Genomic DNA, 21,979 nt, shown 5'->3' on the forward strand with positions numbered 1-21,979 from the left:
TCTTTGCATAAAATGTCTATCCAGCTGGTGATTAGCAAACATCAAAGTACCTTCAACCTGGGTTTTGACCAGCAGTGCTGCTTGCATTATCCAACAATTTTGAGTTATTCTGCACATCCCAAATGATTGTAACTGACTGAGGCATTTGTCTCAAACATTTCACAACTGAAAATACTGTGTTGTTTCCTGATTGTGTGACATGTTATTATTTTGTATTAATTACCATTACGCAAATGAAAGATAAGCCTGACGGACCAAGAATTGTAATTAGTTGAGCTGAGTTAGACAGATACACACATTTCTTTTTTGTGATTAATTTCATTTCTAGACTGCTTATTTCATAAATATGGGATTTTTCGATGTTACTGGTGGAAATCATTAATTCAGCAATCTTCGAACCTATCAGCTATTGTCTGACAATGATTAAGCCTCTGGGGGCAACGGTCAGTGTTTCTGGACTTCCTGTGCAGCCAGCAGATAATGTGTAATGGATATCTGGCCAAGACTTTCTCCTCTGTGTGCCAGTGATATTTTACAGTGCAATTAGCATCTTGTGACGCAAAGACAACATTTCGGCTAATCTCTATAAACAGATATCTGCATGTGAATTCAGATACCTATTAAAAAAGCTAAATTGATGATGATAGCCGATGGATTCCGAGATTGGGTATCAGCCAATGTGTTCCACCTCTTTCGCTCTCCACACGGACCTGCATGCAACCAAAGCCCCGGTCAAACATGATGGGTTAATGCTACTCTGACAACAAAGAGACTGCTAACAGAACCCAGAATGTTTCCGATCCCAACATCGTGTCCCTTGCCGACAGATTATGCATTCATAATCAGATATCTGTTTGTAGGGATTATTAATTCAGTGGAAGTGGCCTGATTCTGCCACAGAAGAGTGCAGGAAAGCCGGTGTATACAGGAGCAGCCTGGGCTTGACACATCAGTGCTGAGCAACAAGTGAAGTTTGTTCTGTGGTGGTAAGCCAGATAGATAGGAACCTGTCTGATGAATGTGCTTTGTTTTAAAAATTCTCTTTCAAAGACATTGAACATTTAATTTTGCTCTAACTGCTGTGATTTGTTCATGTAAAAGCTGTAGAATGCCTCTGTAAAATGGTGGAGCAGTAGTCTTTGTATCACAAACACAGAGAAGCCTACTGAATGATGTTAAATACCCCATAGACTGTACATCTAGACCTTACAACAAGATACATACCTGCCCCTTATTCACAAAAACACACACAGAGCCACATGTTGTTTTGAATTTTGTTAGCTTTCACATTCAGCTTTGTTCGGATGTTGTTAGATTATTTCCTCCTATAATTCACTTCCAAAAATAACCTTCCCAATGGACTGTGTCTGTCTATATCTGTGCATGTGTATATGTGAGTGCATGTATGTGTGTTTACAAAAGTGGCCTCTAGGCCTCTTTAGTTTTGGTTGCCATGCCAACTGTGTTATAAACATAGGATGAATAATGATTTTAGCACCTATGCCAGCCAAAACACAGAGAACAAAGCAGACTTTGAACAGAAAGGAACCATTATCATGTGATTACCATTCAAATGGTGTGAATATAATTCTATTCAATTATATCCTTCTCTTCCCCCAGTGATCTGCGCTGTGTAACTAAATCATAGCAGTTTTGTTGTCATCGCCACCATGGTGCTCATTATCATCATGCTCATCTTACACACGGTCATCTTCATCTACATCATCGCCATCCTGCTGAGAGTGAGGTAATGTCTTAAACCGTACTGAATATGCTGTTCATCCTGTTAATTGGGTTTGCCTTGTTTATAATAGAGAGTGTTTGATGGGTTGTGTCAGTTCAAATAATACAACACAGGAAGCCATCTATTTTAAGTGGTGGCCTGAAGCTACAAAAGCGAGGAAAAGCCCACAACAGTGCTCCACCCTCCTCTAACAATTATTGTGAATGTGCCTTTGGGAAAAACACTTAACCTCTGACTGGTCCAGTGGAGCTGCTTGATTGTTTGCAGTAGAAAGATATGAAAGCTCCAATTCTCATTTATTCTCCCCCAGAATTATCATTCGTTCTCATTCTAAGAGGGATACTGCATACCAGTAAACCCAGTTTGTGGTTGTGGCAGGTTGCCATTTTTCTTTTATTGGTAATTCAAAGCACCTGCATGGAAGAGAGATTGAGAGAGAGGGATGTAGTGGGAACCTCCCTCATATTGCGCTCTGCTGGCGAAGCTCATTGCTGTGAGGTAAAATAGAAAAGCTGCTGGTAGCACATGGCTGTCTAACTCCTCCCCAGGACAACAGCAAAATGAGCACTCACTGTAGGTTATAGGGAATTAAACAAGAAGAAAAGGGAGAAAACATTCTTAGATAAGTAGATGTGTATACTACAAAAGAACAATGAGATGGATGAAAGCACCACTTATGGCACAACTCATTAGCAATTTGCAATTTATTGCATTTTAACAACAACGACAACCTAAAAAAATAACCTAATAATAGACAACTTACTGCCAAATTAAGTTAACATAGTCCAACAGTTTCCTTAAATTATGCAACACCATATTGATACCAGTACAAGAGCTTTTCATTTCATACTGTATAGTCAGTTGTCACATTAAAATTTCTGAAACTAAGTTAAAAAGCATTTAAATCAACTAAAGCTCTTACATCATTTGGCTTTCCACTGGTGTTAAGAAAATAGTCTTCTATGGCTGAACATAGAGCTTAATGGCTTGTTAAAAATGATATTTTTTGCGGTACATCTTGCAGTCCTCGGTCTGCGGCCAGTCTGTTTTGATTAAGGCGGTTAATTGAATATCAGCCTTCGTTAGCATCAGCATCGTAAACGGAGTGTAGCTGTAAATTGGAGATGGTCACGGGTGGGTGCCCTACTCACTGGAGTTCTGTGGAAGGAACTTCTGATTAGTCCAGTTGGGCAGACACTCGTTTAACACAGGGATAATTATATTACCACAGGAGCACAGAAGATTATTCAGTTACGTAGGCCAGATAACTGTGGTCATTAATAGAGCGCCGCAAGGTCTCCAGATTGCATTTTTGCTGTAATTTAAGATGACTGTTTGTCCCCTCTAACATTGTCTGTGTCAGTCAGTCAGTCTTGCATCTTTTCATTTTTTGGATTGATCAAGTCATCGTCTGACTCAGTTTGTTAGTAAATTTGTTTGATCATGATGGATCCTCCAAGTTTTCATAGTGTACTCAAAACACTTATACTGAACACCTTTTAAAATGAAGCACTGACAAAACAAAACCTTCTCATGATTGAATGCAGTAATGCAGGCGATCTCTTCAAACGTTCACTCGACTGACGGACTCAAGGATGAACTGCCAAGGTCTTCTGTGCTGCTGAGTGAAAACATGTGTGTGAAGCTTCCACTTAAGGTCGGGCAATATGACAGTATCGTGTGGTGGTAGGAGGGTGTCCACTGGTAGAGATTGCAGAACTATCCCTTATTAGTATTTACACACTGTCATTCACAGTGTATGCACTGCTGCCCTGCTACACAGTGAGTGAGTGGGCGTGTTGGTGACATTGCACAGAGTATAGCTGCTTCATACTCCTTTCTGCTTGCCTGTATATCGCTTTCCACTCTTTCATTGACATTGTGGATACATTCAAATACAAGTAGTTTTGATATCAGTGCAAAAACAGGCATAATTATGGATGAGTCCTCCTCACCCACCCCTGCTTTTATGTTTCAGAATTTGTAGCTTCTTTGCAGCAACATCCATGTTAGAAGCATTGTAGTCCACCACAAGCTCATTGTTTTGCTGATATTGATCTTCAGGTGATTGTCATTGCATCAGGCGACAAAGCCCTCCATCAGTCCACTGTTGCACTGTTTAGTATACACTGATATTACACGAGTGAATTTGTCAGTTTCGATACGTGTGGTCACCTGGGAGCAGTGTTGACAGCAGCAGGAAGGAAGGACCTGTGGTATCTCTCTGTTACACTCCGCGGGTGAGGCAACCTGTCACTGTCACTGTTGGCCTGTGCTGTCCGCATGCTGCATGCTGCAAGGAGCTTGACATGTTATTTTTAGAGTGACATCAGGAATACTGCCAACATGAAATTGCCCTTTGCATTTTGTCAATTTTTAAAAGCCCCAGCAGACGCTCAATGTGTTTCTGATTTTAGACTTTTTATGTTCTTCTTCTAGAAATAATCCTAAAAACCCACATTAGGTCCTGGGGCTAACTACCACATCAAAAGGAAACTATGTCACTCTCTCTCATGCACACACACACACACATACAAATAATCTGAATTTGGAGCCTGAACGTATTGATTGCTTCTGTCCTATAATTCCTCATGGTGCCAGAAGGCTACAGACCCATTAAGGAATAGCTGGGCTGAGATAAATATCTAGAGCCACATGGGGCACACAAACACTCCCCCACACTCACACATCGACACTTACATATGCACTTACCAGCACAAATTTTGTCCTCTTGGGTCATTTGTTTTTCCCTAAATCAACTTCATGAACGTGAAAGAGCCTCACCTTTCTCACATCACTTCTTATCAGTGATAGGCACAAATACATCTGTTTCAGCAGCCACTACATAAAATGTTGCATTCCCTCCTCCTTTATTTTGCAGCCATACCTAAGAGCTCCTCCACAAACACATGTTGTGTTTATCCAAACACTCAGGTTTTTGATGATGACCCTTTTGCATGGCCCTGTAGCAGATATGGGCAAATGTTGTCTGACTTGTTAGTCTAAAAAAAGCTTTACAAATCCTAAATCCTGCAAATGACATTACAGAAAGATTACAGACTGTGGGTGTTTGTGTGTCTGTGTGCATCAGTGTTATACACTGTACCAGACAAATCAACAAATTCCAGGATGAGTTAGTTGGTGGAGTGAATGTATAGGTGTTTGGCTCATTGGGTCAGGATGTGGGAGCTTAAGATTTAGGTATTTACCTTCTTGTATACACACACTTACACAAATGTCCACACAACGGATGCACTGTCCCTCCTCGCTATAAATTCCTATCTAGACCGTGCACGGCAGCCAGTGAAACAGCCATAGTTTATCCTATGGTTGACTTCACCGCAATAACATCTCTGTATTTTATGGTGAGTCATTACAGTTTGAAATATGTTTCCTCACAAGCACTGTTTGCCGTTTATCTGCTCCTGTACGTCGACTCCATTAGTGCTTTTTATATTTGCTCACATGCAGCTGTTTTACAACATATTCTCAGGAAAGATACTGTGTATGTTGTTGATTAGGAGATGCAAGTCGTTCAAAAACAGCTAAAACATTGGTCAGAAATACAAATTGCACAACTGCATAATAGGGTAAAACCAACGTATGCAAGTTTTGCAACCTTGCAGTTCAAGCAGTGTCGCTGCATTTCCATGGCAGACAATATGTAACCAAGGCTGGACTCTGTGTTTTCATAAGCTGCTGCTATTTCAACTGAAGAAACGACTAGACTGTTGAATGAACTGAAAGAGAATAGTTTGAATCAAAAGTCAAAAAGCAGACTCTCTCTGGAGATCATCCAGCACAAGTCTGCACCCCCTCTGCCTGCTGTTGCCATGGAAATATCCCAGACCATATTTGGATGAATCCAGCATAGCAGCTGAGGTGATATGTGGCGCATGCGCATGTATTTACGTGAATGGCTATGTGCATGCGTGGGTGCATCTATATGTGTGTGTGTGTGTGTGTGTGTGTGTGTGTGTGTATGATTATTAGGAAATGTGTGCTGTATGCCAGGTTTTTCTGCCATACTGACAGTGCTGTTAACTATATTTAGCACCATTGGACGAAGGGCTTCTTGATAATGCTAATGGACGTTTCAGAGCCTGAACAGCTGATATTGTACCACCCCATTGGCCTCTCATGTCCCATCACTCTTGTTTTGTTACGTTTCTTATCTTTGTCAGACCCTCCATCATTCTTAATACTCCCTTCCCTCCTTTTTCCAACTCCTCTCTCATTTGTGACTTTAACTCATCGTCTCATACTCTCTGTCATGGCGTCCCTCTCTGAATCTAGCTGCTTGCGTTTTGTCACAGTGTAAAAGTGTGATGTACGTGAACAGAGACCCTGAACCGATCGCTTAACAGAGGTCAGCCCCCCGCAGTGTCCCACTTCACACCACAGCTGTCTGTTAAGGCCACATGTCCTTGTGGTTTTAAATTGAGATAAATTGGAAAGTTAAACAGCATCTTGTGGCAAAACATCTGAGCAGCTCAAGATATCTCAAAGCGGCGCGTCTTTAAAATTGATTTTTAGTGGATTGTACACCTGCACCGCAGTGAGAGGAGATCAAATACATGGTGAGGGCAGAGCAGGGAAACCGAGCGAAAAGAGGAAGGAAAGATGCATAAAGGCAAGGAATGGAAAGAAGAGAGAAGATGTTTGAAGAGAGGAGAGATTAGCAGTTGAGGGCAGAGCACAGAGGACTGGTATAGTGTGTGTGTGTGTGTGTGTGTGTGTGTGTGTGTGTGTGTGTGTGTGTGTGTGTGTGTGTGTGTGTGTGTGTGTGTGTGTGTGTGTGTGTGTGTGTGTGTGTTTGGCTTTTAGATATCATGGCAATAAAAGATTTCTTGTCAGACATGAAAAGCAAATCCCACGCACTGTAAGAATAATTTACGCATCCCTGCTGGGTTTAGGATGTATCTGCACCTGCAAGCACACACATTTACACAGGCACACATGAACACACAGGGCTGCTGTGCACACACACACATTCTGTTCATGCGCACACAAAGAGGGTCCACTCCAGTCTGAGTTGACATGGAGCTGTGTAATGCTTGCTGGTAACATGTTAATTTACCCTTGATTAAAACGAGAGCTGCTTCGTGCCATTTAATTGGTGAAACAATGGAAATTAATTCTGCTCTTTCTTTTCATCGCTTTGCAATAAAGACTGCTGGTAATTAAACACAGGGGAAAATGTAGGGAAGAATGATGGATGGATAAAAAGGAGGGGAGGGAGGAGATTGAGAGAATTTTGTTTCTCGTGTGTATTGACACATGCATGGGATTATACACCGTCAGTGTTTATTTTTCTTCATATGAGTTTGTGTATCTTAGTTTAAACAAATGTGAGACATGACATGTTCGTCAAATGTGGTATCTTGGGTGGACTCTCAAATGCTGATAGCTGATCTATACAAAGTCCTGCTGCTGTCTTCTTCTTTTTGTCATTTTTTATTGAGTACTTGTACAAAATTGAATGATTTCTACACAAACCTGCAGACCAAGTGAACTCAGGTAGGACAGCTTTTAACATTAAGTTAATGCCAACTGTGGCCAAAACCTTAAATTAAAGAACCTTACTTAATATTAAGCAGAAAAATTAAAAACTCTGCAGTTAGTTGACAAATATGCAAGTGCCCTCCATCTTTCATTCGATTTGATATTTTCTAAATATTTTTCAGAAACAGTTTTTGTCGTTGTTATTGACATTCTTTTGTTGCATCAAGCCCTTTTCAGTGAATTTGACAAACGAAGGAATTCATGAAGCGGAGTGCCTTGGATCTCTCTCTTCCTTCGTGTCAAAAGTGTCAAGCCCAAATCAAAGAGCTCTGTCAGCAGGTTTATATCTTCACGTTTTAAACCGCAATGAAACTCTACCTTGGCTTTCATTTTCTGTTGTCAGCTTGCGTGAAGTCCTTTAAGACGGCCGATCAAAAGACTGCTGAACTGAAACTACCCAAAAATCAAATACTTCTTTATTCAACTCACAGGGCTTTCCCTCTCCTTCCCTCCCTCTCTGCCAGTGTCTGTCTCTCTCCCCTCTCTCTTTCTCCTCCCGCTCCAATTGACTACAAATGAGAATGACACTAAAGCAACAAAAACTTGAATAAGGGCACCTGCTATCACATGCTGCACAGTATTTTCCAATCTTATATAAGAGTGATGAATTCAATGTTTGTGAAAAGTCAAAAATGTGTGACTTTTAAGGCCACTCTGGGACAGGTGTCCATTCCCTATATAGTAGGTCAGCCCTGCAGGAGGATTATAGCTGTGAATTCTTTTTAATGGGATGAAATGGCATTACATCATACAACAAAAACGTGCTTTGACCTTGTGCCACTGGTGCACAGTAAATTGGTTGTGTCGGTTGTTTTTAGGAAGAGAATGTAAACCCTAAACCAACATCGGGTGGTTAAAACGACAAATAATTGATCACCGATGCACATATGCAGTCAGCAGGAACTCGAAAACAGCCAATTTTAGTTTTGCCTCGTCTTATCAAATCCCCCCCCCCCGTCTTCCCACTCATCTACTGACACGATTACGTCTCCGTGAAATGTAACACATTTTAAATTAAGATAATGTATTCAACAAGTCTCAGTTTTTTTTATCAAAGAACATGGAGTGATCAAATGTCCTGTTTATAATAATCAAAAAGCTTATAGAACATCTTTAAAGTCACACTGACATTTGAGTGGTGTTGCTTACACAGTTCGGTGGTTGAAATGGCATATTTAAGGACTGTGAATTTAAATTTCTATCAATCATACAACCTTCAAAAGACTGATGATAGCAGCTCCTTCTAGTTCCACGCCAGTCACCAGAAGTCTTCCAGAAATCAAATCATTATGCAGCTCTGCTGCTCATCCCCTTCATATTTTCCTCTCTCTGTTCCCGCTGTAAGAGACGGCTGATTAATGACTGCTCACAATCTCTCTGCAGTTTGAGAGGAGGAAAACAGAGATTCAAGAACAAAAGAAGAACACACAGGAATTTCTAATGGTATTCCAACTCTCAGAGTCCCTTGACAGGGAATTAAGAGGTTTTCCATATGTAGGGCAGACCTGTGAGTATGTAGACACACACACCAACAGACTCTAGAAACACATGCACTTTCACACACAAACACACACAACTATGCAACTATGTACAGTTGTGTTGTGTTGCACATTGGCTTATCAGCATCTGCAACTTACAAAAAATGCATGTGTATGCATACACAGACACACACACACTTGGGCATGAGCTGACACACAAACACACCTCCAAACACATATTCATCCTCTTATTGCTCTCCCAGGGAATGGCCTTATCCTCTTACAGCACTCCAATGGGAAAAGTGCTGGGAATTAGAGAGGATAGGAGGGGGAGAGGCACAGACAGACAGGAGAGACAGAGATGGCAGGAAAGGGAGGTAGAAAGAGGGTTACCAGAGTAAATATATATCTCTCCTTGTGTGAATTTGTGTGTTTATGAATCTGCGTGTTGGTACAACAAACTGTGTTGTTTGCGCGGTTAGTCTGTTGTGAGTTCTCAGTTCGGCATTTTGCTGCTCATTTTCAGAGATTTACACTGCGAGATTAAAACCGAGTGTTACGTCAGCCTCAGCATGCTCAAATACACACACACACACACACACACACACACACACACACACACACACACACACACACACACACACACAGGCATACACACAAAAATAATCCTTTTTATAGTCATCGTTACAGTAATCCACAAAGGAATCTGAAGGGTAAATGAACACTCATTTAGCAGTACTTTTTCTTGCACTGGTATCAAGTTGACATAAATTAATGGCAACAAAGATCTCATCAGGACACAAATATCCTTTGATGTTTGCTCTCAGCACTTTTCTTTTCTTCAAACTGTTTCCATTTCTACACTTGACTCTGTATCTGCTTCATTTCAGTAATCGGCAGCAGCTTTTCAGCTTCGTTCTTTCTTCTTCGAAAAGCACTCCCTTTCATCCATCACACATTTCAAAGGCTATCTATGAAGAATTGCCCTGCCATCATCTAAAGTGCCTGGACAGGAAATGAATTGGCCCTTAATTTAGCTCTGGCTCTGAACTAGGCAAAGGTAATTAAGAGAAATATGAACTGTGATGCCTCTGAGAACTGGCAGACCCCGAGTGAAACAAAAAATGTGAATAGAGAAAAATTGAAGCGGCTGTTTTGTCAGATACCATATTTTGAAATTGTTTTCTTGCTTTTGTGTGAACAGCACAGAAAAATGGGAGCATTTGAGGAAATGGGATTACATGACACAAGCTGAGAGAAAGAATGCAACTAATCCACCGCATTTCATCAAGTGATCTGCTTTGTCTTATTGTTGAGTTTTTAAGGAGTTTTTCCTGACATGTTGGATAAAGCGTGTGCTCGCATTGATTCATCATAAGCAATTTGTTCAGTTGCCTAAAGTATTAACGGGTTACAGCGAGAAATGGGTCATCAAATTGAATGAAACATTAACTTAAAATGGGTTGCCTTGGCTGAGTCTCTTTAATACATTGAGCCAATGGGCTGATTTACAGTGACTGCTTCTGACATGACTTTTTCAGTCCAAAATGAATGTGATCGTGAACCACAAGTCATTCATACAGAGAAAAACTGACGATTCTGGTACGGTGCTCTGAGACGGTCAGGTCGTGGTGTTAACCTGCTTCTTAAACAGCTGTCGTCTTTGTATGATGATGACAGTCAGTGCAGCCATTAGAATCTCGGCCTTTTGGCTCTTATTTTCCTCTAGAAATAAGAGAATTTTTTCTTGTTATGTGTTTTCTAGTCTGCTGTTGTAGAGTGCCATAACCCTGATTTACCAGTGACATGAAACCTCAGAAATAAGAGCAGACAGGCGGAAGTGAAGCAGAGGTCTGCCAATTCTGATCCTTTAGTGAAAGAGGTTGACCAACCAAATCGATGGGCTGTCAGTCACTGTATCTGAATCTGCATTGGGAGTTTGATTTTCCTATCAGAAACTTGGCTGACTGATGGTACTCGTGCTGCATGTGTTAAATTGATCTCCACTGTACTGCAGGTTTGTCTCTGTTATCTGCTGAGGAGACCTTTTCACAGATTGCAAAATTCTGTAGTATCCACTCATGTTTCTGTTTTTCTTTGGTAAAGACTGTGATTGAGATGAGGTTAATGAGGGTAACTTACCATAATCGGACAATATTTATCATTTGGAACTCTATTACTCTGTAATCAACAATTAAGCCTGTGTTGGGTGACTTTATCAAACTGTCGGACAATGTGAATTGCTTCAGTATGTAATTATTTGCAACAGCAGCAAGCTTTTGACAGACAGGGATTTGCAGGTGGTGGCCAGGATTAGTATCAGCCCAGGCAAGCGCCAGACAACAATGCAGTGAAAATTGATATCAGAGACACTCATGTTCCAACTTAAAGACTGCAGATGTCACCTCAGTGCCGTGTAGGCTGTTAGATCTATCTGCTATTTAACATCACAATGTCTCTTTCAACTTGTAAACATTTCTTCAACTAGATTTCACATGACGCCTAAAGTTGGCAGTTAAGGATATCCTCTCTCGACTCCAGCAAACACATACTCACATACGCCGCGTCACCCATTTGTCTCTGTCCCCCCCAACCCCTTTTGCGGTGAGCTCAGTGAGATGGGTGTGATGTGTGCCGCATCACAGCCCCCGCACAGCTTGTTACCATAGCAACACAGGAGACAGAGAGCAAGAAAATTATAGAAAGACAGAGATAAAGTGAGAGAAAGTTTGCACGAGAGGGATCAGGGTGTTTGCTTGTGTACTACACACATGCCTCCATCTGTGTCCCTTTACTATAACGAGGACAGCTTCCAATTCCATTTCCTCATATCCTTCACTTTGGGTCAATTTTATAATTAGCGACAGTGAAGATTATTTCAGTTCAGATAGAGACATTCATATACATGGAAACATATGCGTATGCCTGCTGAGAGGCAGTATGATGCCGTTAAACAGAAAGGTCTGGGCGTATTTGGCAAATGGTGAAGTTATTGGTGACACAAACTCGAGCCGCTTTACTTTCAGAACATGAATCTGCTCTAAAATCCTGAATCACTGACGATCTTCAACTTGCTGCTCCCCAAATTCAAGAAGCAGACAGTGTAGTCCATTGCCGCAATTAAAGACAGCCCGGGAGACCCATGTTAAGCCGTCAGAGGGGAAAAAGTACCAATCGATACCGAGCCATTGATTTGTGTATTTGGCACTAGAATCTGTCAGGAGGAAAGTCTTTGAGATCATCACATTCAACTGATCTCGACCAGCCTCATTCACTAAGACCTCAAAGAAATTGACAGAATGAACAATTTGACAAAACAAAACAAAAATTATAAACAGAAATTAGCATATAATCACCTAAACGTCTGACTGGCATTGATAAGTTTAAGGAAAAGAAATCCCTACGCTTGCATAAAATCCAGGGAGAGTCTGGCCATAGAGATTGGCTGTCACAGCAAAAACATTGCTACCCAGATAGCAGAATATGCTAATGCTGTTAATTAGGATACACAGAGGACAAGCATCATTTTTTTTACTCTCGCTCAGAATATAAACTGAGAAAGTACCAGAATTACAGGAGTTAAGCTGACAATGCAGACCCAGTCACAAATATCTAGATTGCATCATCACCTGCCTTCAGAGTGAAAACGTGTCCAATGATAGCCTTGGAAATCCATGTGTCGCTGTGTACATGCTGGATGTGTTCATAGTAAATGATTATGTTTGTACATATGCATACTTACAGCTCTGTCTGTTACATTTGACTTATTTATTATTCATTCAGTCTTGTCACGTTGTTTTATATGTTGCGCCATATTTGCAAAGGTGGCTAACACCCATTCATGCAAATAAAGCACATGTAAATTTGAATTTTGCGAAACACAGAGGGAGAATGAAAGAGTTAGAAAACGAGGAGAGCACTGGTTGACACGGGTGGTATGAATGAGATGTGGGAAAGTCGTTAAAGTTCAAAATGACATGCAGCTAATTTACTGTAGATCCATCCGGTACTCTCTGTTCCTCTCTCTCACACACAGACACACACACGATCCTGTGGGCGATAAGCTGGATGTCTCGTTACTGGGCATTAGCTGCACCTCTCCTTGCTAATCCCTGCTGTCAAACAGACAGGCTGGTAGTGTAGTGTTTGTGTGTGTATATGTGTGTGTTTGCAGCCCAACCAGTATAATTATTGCCGTCGTGTAAAGCAGGGAAAAGCTCTGACTGCTGCTTCTAAGCCACTGGCCCATCATTAGGTTACACAAGATTGCCTGTTAATGGCTCTGTGTTTGCGTGTGTGTAGAGAAGAGAGTGCGGTGTGTGCGTGTGCATGTGGTTGTTTGTACATATGTCGAATGGTGACTTGGCATTAGAGCATATGTTGTCTCAAATGTTGACGGTCCATGAATCAGCTTAATTTAAAAACTATAGTAAAATCATAATTTTTATAGTTAATTATTAGCACAGCATATATTGTATATCGTATCGGACTTTGAGTTGCCAGTGTTGTTTAAGTGTCAGTCGTATTGTACTAAGATAAAACTCCTAACTGTTGAATCGGTTGGCTGGTTTGAAATGGAAATGCCTTTGCCAAGCAATGGCACAAACTCACCTTCCAGGTCGGTCCCATGGTGGGACGTTGCCTTTGAAATGCAGTCAAATGACTTGGCTTCAGCACAGTGGTCTTTGAATGCAGAAACTGAGAAAGCGAGGCGGTGCGGGGAGAAAGAGAAAATGATAGAGAGAGGGCTGCAAAAGCAGACAGTGGATCAGAGAGTGAGAGACCAAAAGGCCACCGTGGTGATAAAGATAAGGCAGAAATAAGAGAGACGGGGAGAGAGAGAGTGATGTTACATCAGTGGGGTATTACCTCAGCAGGTGATATTACAATGTCTGCTGTGCTGAATATGAGAGATGGCACTTTTATGTGTGAAGCAATAAAAAATGATGAGGCCAGACCTGGAGGAATAGGGAGAATATACAGCTTCTGTCTCTTTTGCCCCTGACATCATTCCTCCATTCCTAGCTCTCTTTGTGTTTTGCCACCGCTCCACTCGCTTCTTCACCTTGTACATTATTGCTCTTCTTCTCTCCCGACCTCGCCAAGAAACACACTGTTATCCAACCTTACCAAACAGTGCTGTCTCCTCTCTGATCCTCGCTCTCCCCATGTCAGTCAGTCACTCTGTCTCTCCCCCAGAGATCATATCTGTGTCACTTTATCCTCGCTCTCCCTCTGTCTCTCTCAATCCCGCCTTATCTCCATGGATTTACTTGTCTTTAACCTCTCCACTCCTTCTGCTATCACTCTCATGGGTTTCATTTTCTGTCCCAGGCTGTTTTTGCTCCTTTATCTTTAATCGTCCTCACTACTTGTTGGTGGACTTGCATTTGTTGCTCCACTGTCGTTTTATTTCCTCCTCTTTGGGTAGAAAGTCCATCTGATGACCAAAAATATTAAGATGGAAAAGATTCAAAAGTCACAGCAGATATTACAGAGCGTGCACACACACACCCTTCAACACAAAAGATCCAATTTATGTGTATATATATCTGTTGTATAAATATCTGTGTGTGTCTGCCTGTGCATGTGTGTGCGTTACTCTCACAGCTGACTGCATCCAGACAAAGACCCCAGCTGGAGGGGAATAATGTCTGTTATCTACACTCCTCTATCTTTCTCCCCTTGTTACGCTCCTTCTATTCCATTCTCCACCCATGCCATCACTCCATCTCAAGTTATTTTCAGTCTTCATCTCTTTACTCCCCCCAATTTGTTTTGCGTTTCCCGCTTCCCCTCCCGAGTATGTGAAGAGGGGGGACTGTGCTGCAATTCACATGAAAATACAAATGTGTGTTTTGTTTGCGCAAAAGTCATAACATAATTTGCACTTAATTTCAAGCTGTATTTAAAGCTCACAGAAGGTCTGAAAACTGTCTGCCAATTAAAATGAAAATGGAAAATACAAGGCCCACTTCACAGTAAGTGTCCATGCCCTCCACAACACAACCATGTTATATTGTAATATACAGTGAATGAAAACGCAAAACAAACATAATTGAAATACCGTTTTTATAATTAAAAGATTATGCTATATTCCAAAGGAGGCTGTTCACTTTTTTTGATGTTATATATTAATCTGCTTTTGTGGCATAGTGGCGTTCTTGGCATTTTTTTGTGTGCTCATTTATCTACATTGCCAAAATGTAAATGCAAATGTGAGCTTTCCTTGGGATTTCTGTTCTCAGAGTCATTCATTTACAGAGTCAAAGTCAGTGGGAAAGTGCAAACTTTGTATTTGTATATGCGAGCTCAATGACACGCTTTGTGAGCACAACGAGAGACATAAAATGTTTCCAATTATGTTTTAGTAGTTGGAGCATGGGAGGTTTTGTGCTTCAGTTTTCACTGGGGACACGCTGATTGAAATATACATACTCATCGTACGAGACATTGAGACATGCCTTAGGAAGATTATTGCAATATCGTCTTGGTGAAGTTGTTGTGTTTATTTATCCCTCTCACTACTTTTTTCTGTCCTCCTCGCCCCTGTTTTTCTATCTTTGTCAACTCCACACAATTCACTGAAAGTGAATTGTTCAGTAATGAAAACAAATTGAATTGGATATTTTCCAGTGTGTTGCCTCCACTGCTGCCTTTGAATCATATACGTCCCTGTGGACGTAGCATAAAAGTCTTAAACCACAGTGATGTCTCCTCATGATGCATTTGCAGCAACTTACAAAACAGTTCTTGACAAATTTTTGCACGAAGGACGTTTTCTCAGTGACAAACGATGATGCAGTGAGTTTGAACAGTCCCTGAAGGTCAAAACACATTGCTGAATTTAGCATGCTAAAAAATGAAGCTGTCATATGAAAAAGAAATATTGCTGTAAAAGATGTGAACTGCCATTTTTCTCCATTAAGATGGAACTTGTGTTAGTTTCCATTACTTCCTCTTCTTTCTCCTCCTCCCTCCCCCTCAAAGTGACCTTCTCTGAGTTATAGTCAGCCCAGAAGAAGTGAGAATGAATTGAGTGGGTTGTCCGAATATCACTTTTTTCCTTGTGTTTATAGCAAAAAGGGGGGCAACAGTATTCCAGGAGTAAAGGTTTTACTAGTTCATCTCTGTGAATGATCCACTTCTCCCCACTTTTTTGCTCTGGTCTTCCTCTCCTCTTTGCCTGCCTGATAGTTTCTCTCCAGCAGGCCTCCTTGAATATTTTTGTCCCTGTATCTGTAACTTTTTTGTGCCTGTGTGTCTCTCTCTCTCTTCTGCCTTGACAGTTTTGTTTCTGTCCCCATCACATATCAAATCAGCGTCTGCTGTCTGAAGCCCAGGGGAAATCAGAAGTTGCCAACATCTGAAATACACTCTGTGTGCCTAAACTAGCCTGAACGAAGTTTGTGTGGGTGAGTGTGAGAGCGAGGGGGAGTTTGTACGTCTATCCGTGTGACTTATGTTTACAGACAGTTGAGGAAGTTGGGGCATTTCTTAGCTGAGTGCATGTTGTTGTTGATCTTCATTTTGAAAAGGGTCGCTGTAGGGTTTGAGGTTATGGAAAGCGTTCAGAAATTACACTCTATCACTGGAAGGAAATGGAATACTTTCACGGAACTAATATTGTGATCATGAGCTGAAAATGCTTAATTCCAGTTCTGGTGATTTATATTTTTTAAGACGGAAGGATTAAATGCTCATTTTGTTGAAACATTCCACATCCTTTATCAAAATTAATATTTTGTGTGACTGTTTTTCTGGCTGTGTCAGACAGTCCTGAATGTCACCGATGATCTGCAAATTTAATTATGGTTCTGTGAAAGATTGAGTAATAGTTTGAAAATAGCAATAGGAAAATGTAATGTGACAGATTGTCAGCCAGAGAGACAGATAGGCCTTCTATCTAAGAGCAGCAACAGAACAAAAAAGGGTGGAGACAAGGCGTAAATCAGCGCGACAGAAAGAGATAGAGAGGTATGAGGTGAAGAAATGGGGAGAGAAAAATAGAGAGAGGATCCAGATGTGGGAGGTGGGAGAGTGTCAGAAAAAATAGAGACGGAGGGTAATGAAGTGTGGCATCGATAGATGAGTAAAAGTGGACCTGCTGCCAAGGTAAGCAGCCGTGGGCTGTTCTGCTGCGTGTGTGTGCGTGTTATTGAATGACGGGCGTGTAAAGTGGTCTGATCACTCACATAATTACACAGTTGGGTACACACATGGACACAGGCCTCGCAGCTCTCTCTCTGTTTCACACTCACACACACAGTTTAGCGCCACTGTGTCTGTGTGCGAGACAGTTTTGACATTTGGCTTAATGAGTTTTGTTGTCATGATGAACTTTGACCTCCGTATGGCTGAGGAGGTTGATAGATGAGGTGCCACAGCTCAGCACTGGTTGGTACTTTCCGTTCAGACTGTAATTTGCAAACAAAGGAAAAAGCCTCACTCTGAAACTGTCTGTGAATTGATGGATTATTGCATTTTTTAACATTTCTCAGTGTCACTAATATGACTTGTCTGCACGCTAAATAGACAATTAAAAATGCAAAGCATGACTTTAATGAGGGGTGTGCCAAGTTGTTTGAAATACCAATACCAATATTCCAGTTATCTAGCATTGAGGTTGCAGATTGCAACCAACTGATTACCCTTCGCCTCACCCTCTCCTACAATGGCCATGAAAAATTCAAAAGGTGTTTTCCAGTGTTTAGTTTGTCTGTTCTGGACCACAGTAGAAACATGGCAGACTGTGGAAGAGGACCGGAAACCTCTGTAGATATAAAAAGCTTATTGTAAAGTAACAGAAACACAACTGTTCTTATTTTCAGGTGATTATATGCTAATGAAAATGTAATTGTGAATACATCCCACTACATCCTACACTCTGGACCTTTAATCATAGAGCCTCAGCCAAATGTAATATGCATTATTGCGTTATAACTTTGTGAGCTGTCTTAGTGTAGATAGAGCGCTTCTTTTCCTCTGGGTGAAAATAACATCATTAAAACAGATCTTTTTTCACCTTTCTTCAGTGAGGAGGAGCTGACTGTTACAGTAATATATCCCAACTTGTGAGCTCTCCCTGCATTGGATTAGCAAAAAGCACACCGTACCAGTGTTTGGCATGCATTATCCTATTTGGTTGAAATAGTGTGCTGCAGATTACTTTGTGTGCTGACACAAATTGACACATGTTGCTGACTTGTGGTGCTCGGGGAGCCTTCAGCTTAAATGTTGGCTTTCTGAACAGCAGCATTTTAAAAGCACTAAACAAAATTCACATGATCCTTTGGAGAACATCGATGATTGTTTCAGTGTTTGTTTTTTTTGGGTTTGATTTTTGACAGCTGAGTGCTTGTGCATGTGCAGCTGCTGGGCTGCCAATGCTTAAATTTGGGATGTTCACAGACAGAGCAGTTCTCGTTCCTTTTTTTTTCTCCCCATCATTTTTCAACTCTGTCAGATTGTCACCGTCTGTCTGTGTGCTCTGCGCTCACTTTCCCCACTTGTGGTGTCTGTCCAGCTAATTAATGCTGTCAGGTTTGGTCTGTGGACTGCTGGTGTGTTCGTGTGCAGTATGGTTGTAAGCAGCAGATGCTCATCTAGAAACTCTGCCAGGTTGCCATGGCAGCTAGAGAGTGGGTGGGTTGGGGTCGGGTGGCAGACATTAATTTCTAAAGTGACCCATTGGCAGCACAGCCTCAGATCAGATTCAAATATTTTGCCAATACAAAATCTGTGACCTTATTTATCCAAGCTAAACCAGTCCTACTGCAGTGATCGCAGAACAGTCTGTACCCTAATACAACAGCTGTGAAATTGAAAAGCATGCCTTGGCTTGGTGCTCTCTCATGAAACACTGTATCGTGACCAAGCAGAGCATGAGGTCAAAGGGAAACAATAACACAAATGAGCATTTACTTAAAGCCATGGATCCCCAAACACTGTGGTTCATTCAGATGAAATGTTCACCAACGATGGTCTTGTTTTGCCATAGCGGTGTAATGATGCAGTCAGCTCTTGATTTGGTTAGATTTACAATATACAGCTTACGGTTTGATAAAGCCCCAATACCTTTAACTTTACCTGTCACCATGCTCACCTTTTTGTCTTCAATGATCACAGTCAAAGTTCCTTATTGACTTGCTAGTTAGGCTTAACATACTGTTTTCAGTTTCATGATTCATAGATGTTTTAGTTGAATAACCAAATCGCCTTGTCTTACATGCAGATCCTTGTCTCCATAGAACTGAGTTGAATAGAAAAGATAAAGATGGCTGGAGGCATTATGTTTTCAGGTTGTCCTGCTGTCCATCTGTCCCATTCTCATGAAATTTCATACAAATGTTTCGTAGGATAAAATGATAAAACATAACATTTTAAATCCAAAAGGCAAAAGTCAGCTTCACTGACATCATCATGTTCTGTAAAAACACTTTTCTGGCCATCATTCAACACCATAACTCAGATGGGGAGAGTGTCACCATATTTCACATTTGGACGGAGACCGAATTGGTGACACTGATCTTGGGTGTCCACCTTGAAACTGTGCTGAGTATTTAGATCGTCTGTGCTGCTGGATTGAAGATGTCTGTGAAGCGTCAACAGTTTGTAGCTTCTTTGCAGCAACATATTTGAAGCATTGTAGTCCACCACAAGCTCATTGGTCCTACTGATTTTGAGCTTCAGGTCACTGTTGTTGCACCATGTGATGAAGCTCTTTGTCAGTCCTCTGTAGTTCTCTATAAAGATAGTCTCTAGGTGAAGACAGCATGTTACTCACTGGAAATTATTCACTGGAATCATACATGTCAATATGGTGGTAACTTCCATTTCACCAAAAAATACACTTAATACCTTTTATTAATTTCCTTCAAAGTCTTCATGACATATATTGCATTCGCCTGGACGGACATGGATGTAAAGTGTAACTGGACTCGTTGTAAGCACACAAGCACAAGCCCATAATCCTTGTTTTCTTGGAGAGACAGATAGAGACATTCAGAAAAATGTTTCACCACAGCGCTCTGCTTCTCCTCTGCACTGCTCACATAAGCCATTCATGTGAGCATGTGTTTTTCCACTCTTTTGCCGTGTTTTTGTATTGAGCAAAAGTCGTGCCAATAGAGATTAAAAATATGCCACAATATTTTATGAACTTCGCTGCTCCGCTGTGATAATGGCTGGTTGCACTGAAAGCTGCAACCATTTTTAAAGAAATCACACATTTGTAAAGAGAGGGGGGTGGATACCAGAAAATATATCATCAAATTGCAAGTTGTATCAGAGATGCATTTGTTTAGTGTGTTTATTATTCCTGTGGCCAAATCCGCCCGGCAGACCTTTGCTGGAATTCAAAGAGTCAGAAACTTCTGGCTGGAGATGGATTTCATAACCAAGAAAGAAGCAACTGAAAATTAATAATCACTCACAAATGAGTTCCAGTTTCTATTTATACTTTGAATGAACAGAATGGGAAGGCAATCGCCCCAGGCCTCAGTATGTAGAATGGGTTTGTAAAAGTTCTGCTTAAGGTAGTGCATTGGCCTACAACACTGGCATACTGTACTATTATGCAAATAGCATTTCCAATATTGGTAGAGACAGGCCATCTGATGTTAATTGAATAGTGAATAGAAAAGCAATAATGTGTGCGTGTGTATGAGGGGCGGATGTGTGTGTGGGTGGGTGGGTGTGTGTGTACATGCACTTAAAATCCAGTGTGTTCTAATGAGACACAAAGTACAGACAGCAGGTTGAGTGTGGGCTGGAAACCATGGCAACGGCCTTGGGCTCTTAGACATGTGGTGAGAGACAAAGAGAGAGAGAGAGAACCAGGATGTCATTAAGAACTGATATTTTGATCAGGAATAGGGTGAGTGATTGATCGGTCTAATAAATGATGACACACACAGAAAACCATTGCCATCGTCACACACACCCACACACACGCCACCCCCACACACACATACACGCTTTGCACTCTCGTCAGTGTGTACGTGTACCTTAAAGAATTCTCCATGTGGTAACATCGCCCACACTGTTACAGAGTGTGATGTTAATCTGTGAACATCTGGGAGTATTTCTGTGTATGCTTGTTGTATTTGATAAAAAGCCATACATACTGAAGGCAGCAGTCTTTTGAGCTCCCTCAAAATTACATTATGCGTGCTCGCCGGTGCTCCTTTGGTATTTTTTTTGGCTGGGCGCACATGGCGCACCTGCAGTGCACTTCCAAATGGACAGTGTACTCCCCTCTATGACGCACTGACACTTTGTGATTGAACCGAGGGTTTGGTCTCCTCAGGGAATACAAATATTGTTGTTTGTGAGGTGCAGAGTTGCCACTGAATATATTGCAACTCATTGTGAAACTATGGGCACCGCATAAACTCACATGCATATTCTTCAAGAGCAGGCAATACACCTTTAAGTCAATGTTTTCAGAGATACTGAAAATGACTGTTCACCATGTTTCCCATCCATTGTAAGTGGTTTGATTTTGAAACACATCTACATGTAGTTATTGTAAAAGTAATTGTGGTTCAGTGATTGAAAAAAGATTTATTCCAAGAATTGTTTTCAGCTCTGACACCAAAATTGTAGTTTGCTATGTGAAAGATCCCTACTGTGCCTCACTGCCTACTTTGATACAAGGCGAGTCACCAGGATACTAAACAGGCGCAAGTGAAGATGGACCACACTGTGTTAGAATAATAGCACTGCTCTGTTGTAAAATGGCATGCACAGCGTGCACATTCTTACATGTCCGGTCTCTTTTATCAATCTTTTGCAGGCTGGTATAGGTGATCCTTGCTTTTAGTCATACTGTGATGCATTGTCCAATTAAGCACATCGCTTAGAAACAGACCTTTGATTTACATGTCAGTAAGCATCAAAAATATTTCAATTTTAAAATAGATATGTGAGATTGAGAAGAAAATGTATTTGTTGTTGTTGTTGTTTGTGTTGTTCCAATATGTGTGGGAGTCCTTTTGTTTACAGGGAAATTATTAAAATCACATTTTTTATGCTATTTGTGCAAGACGTAGAACAGTACAAATATGCTTTACTGTGACTGCTGGAGAGCTAACAAAACATATTACTTCTCAAGGGGCAATTACAAATTTGTTGATAAAACACTGCATATTTTTTTCACAAGTGTTTTCTTTATTCCGAGATTCGATCA

The 21,979-nt window shown here is 41.1% G+C and overlaps 1 protein-coding gene across 1 annotated transcript in view; it reads left to right on the top strand.

Annotated features, from left to right (window-relative positions):
* Positions 1-21,979, top strand: part of grm5b (glutamate receptor, metabotropic 5b) — a 61,974-nt gene that overhangs the window by 18,626 nt on the left and 21,369 nt on the right. The gene's annotated exons all lie outside the window — the stretch shown is intronic.

The sequence above is a fragment of the Chaetodon trifascialis genome, chromosome 9 (genome assembly GCF_039877785.1).
Source record: "Chaetodon trifascialis isolate fChaTrf1 chromosome 9, fChaTrf1.hap1, whole genome shotgun sequence".
Classification (NCBI taxonomy): Eukaryota; Metazoa; Chordata; class Actinopteri; order Chaetodontiformes; family Chaetodontidae; genus Chaetodon; species Chaetodon trifascialis.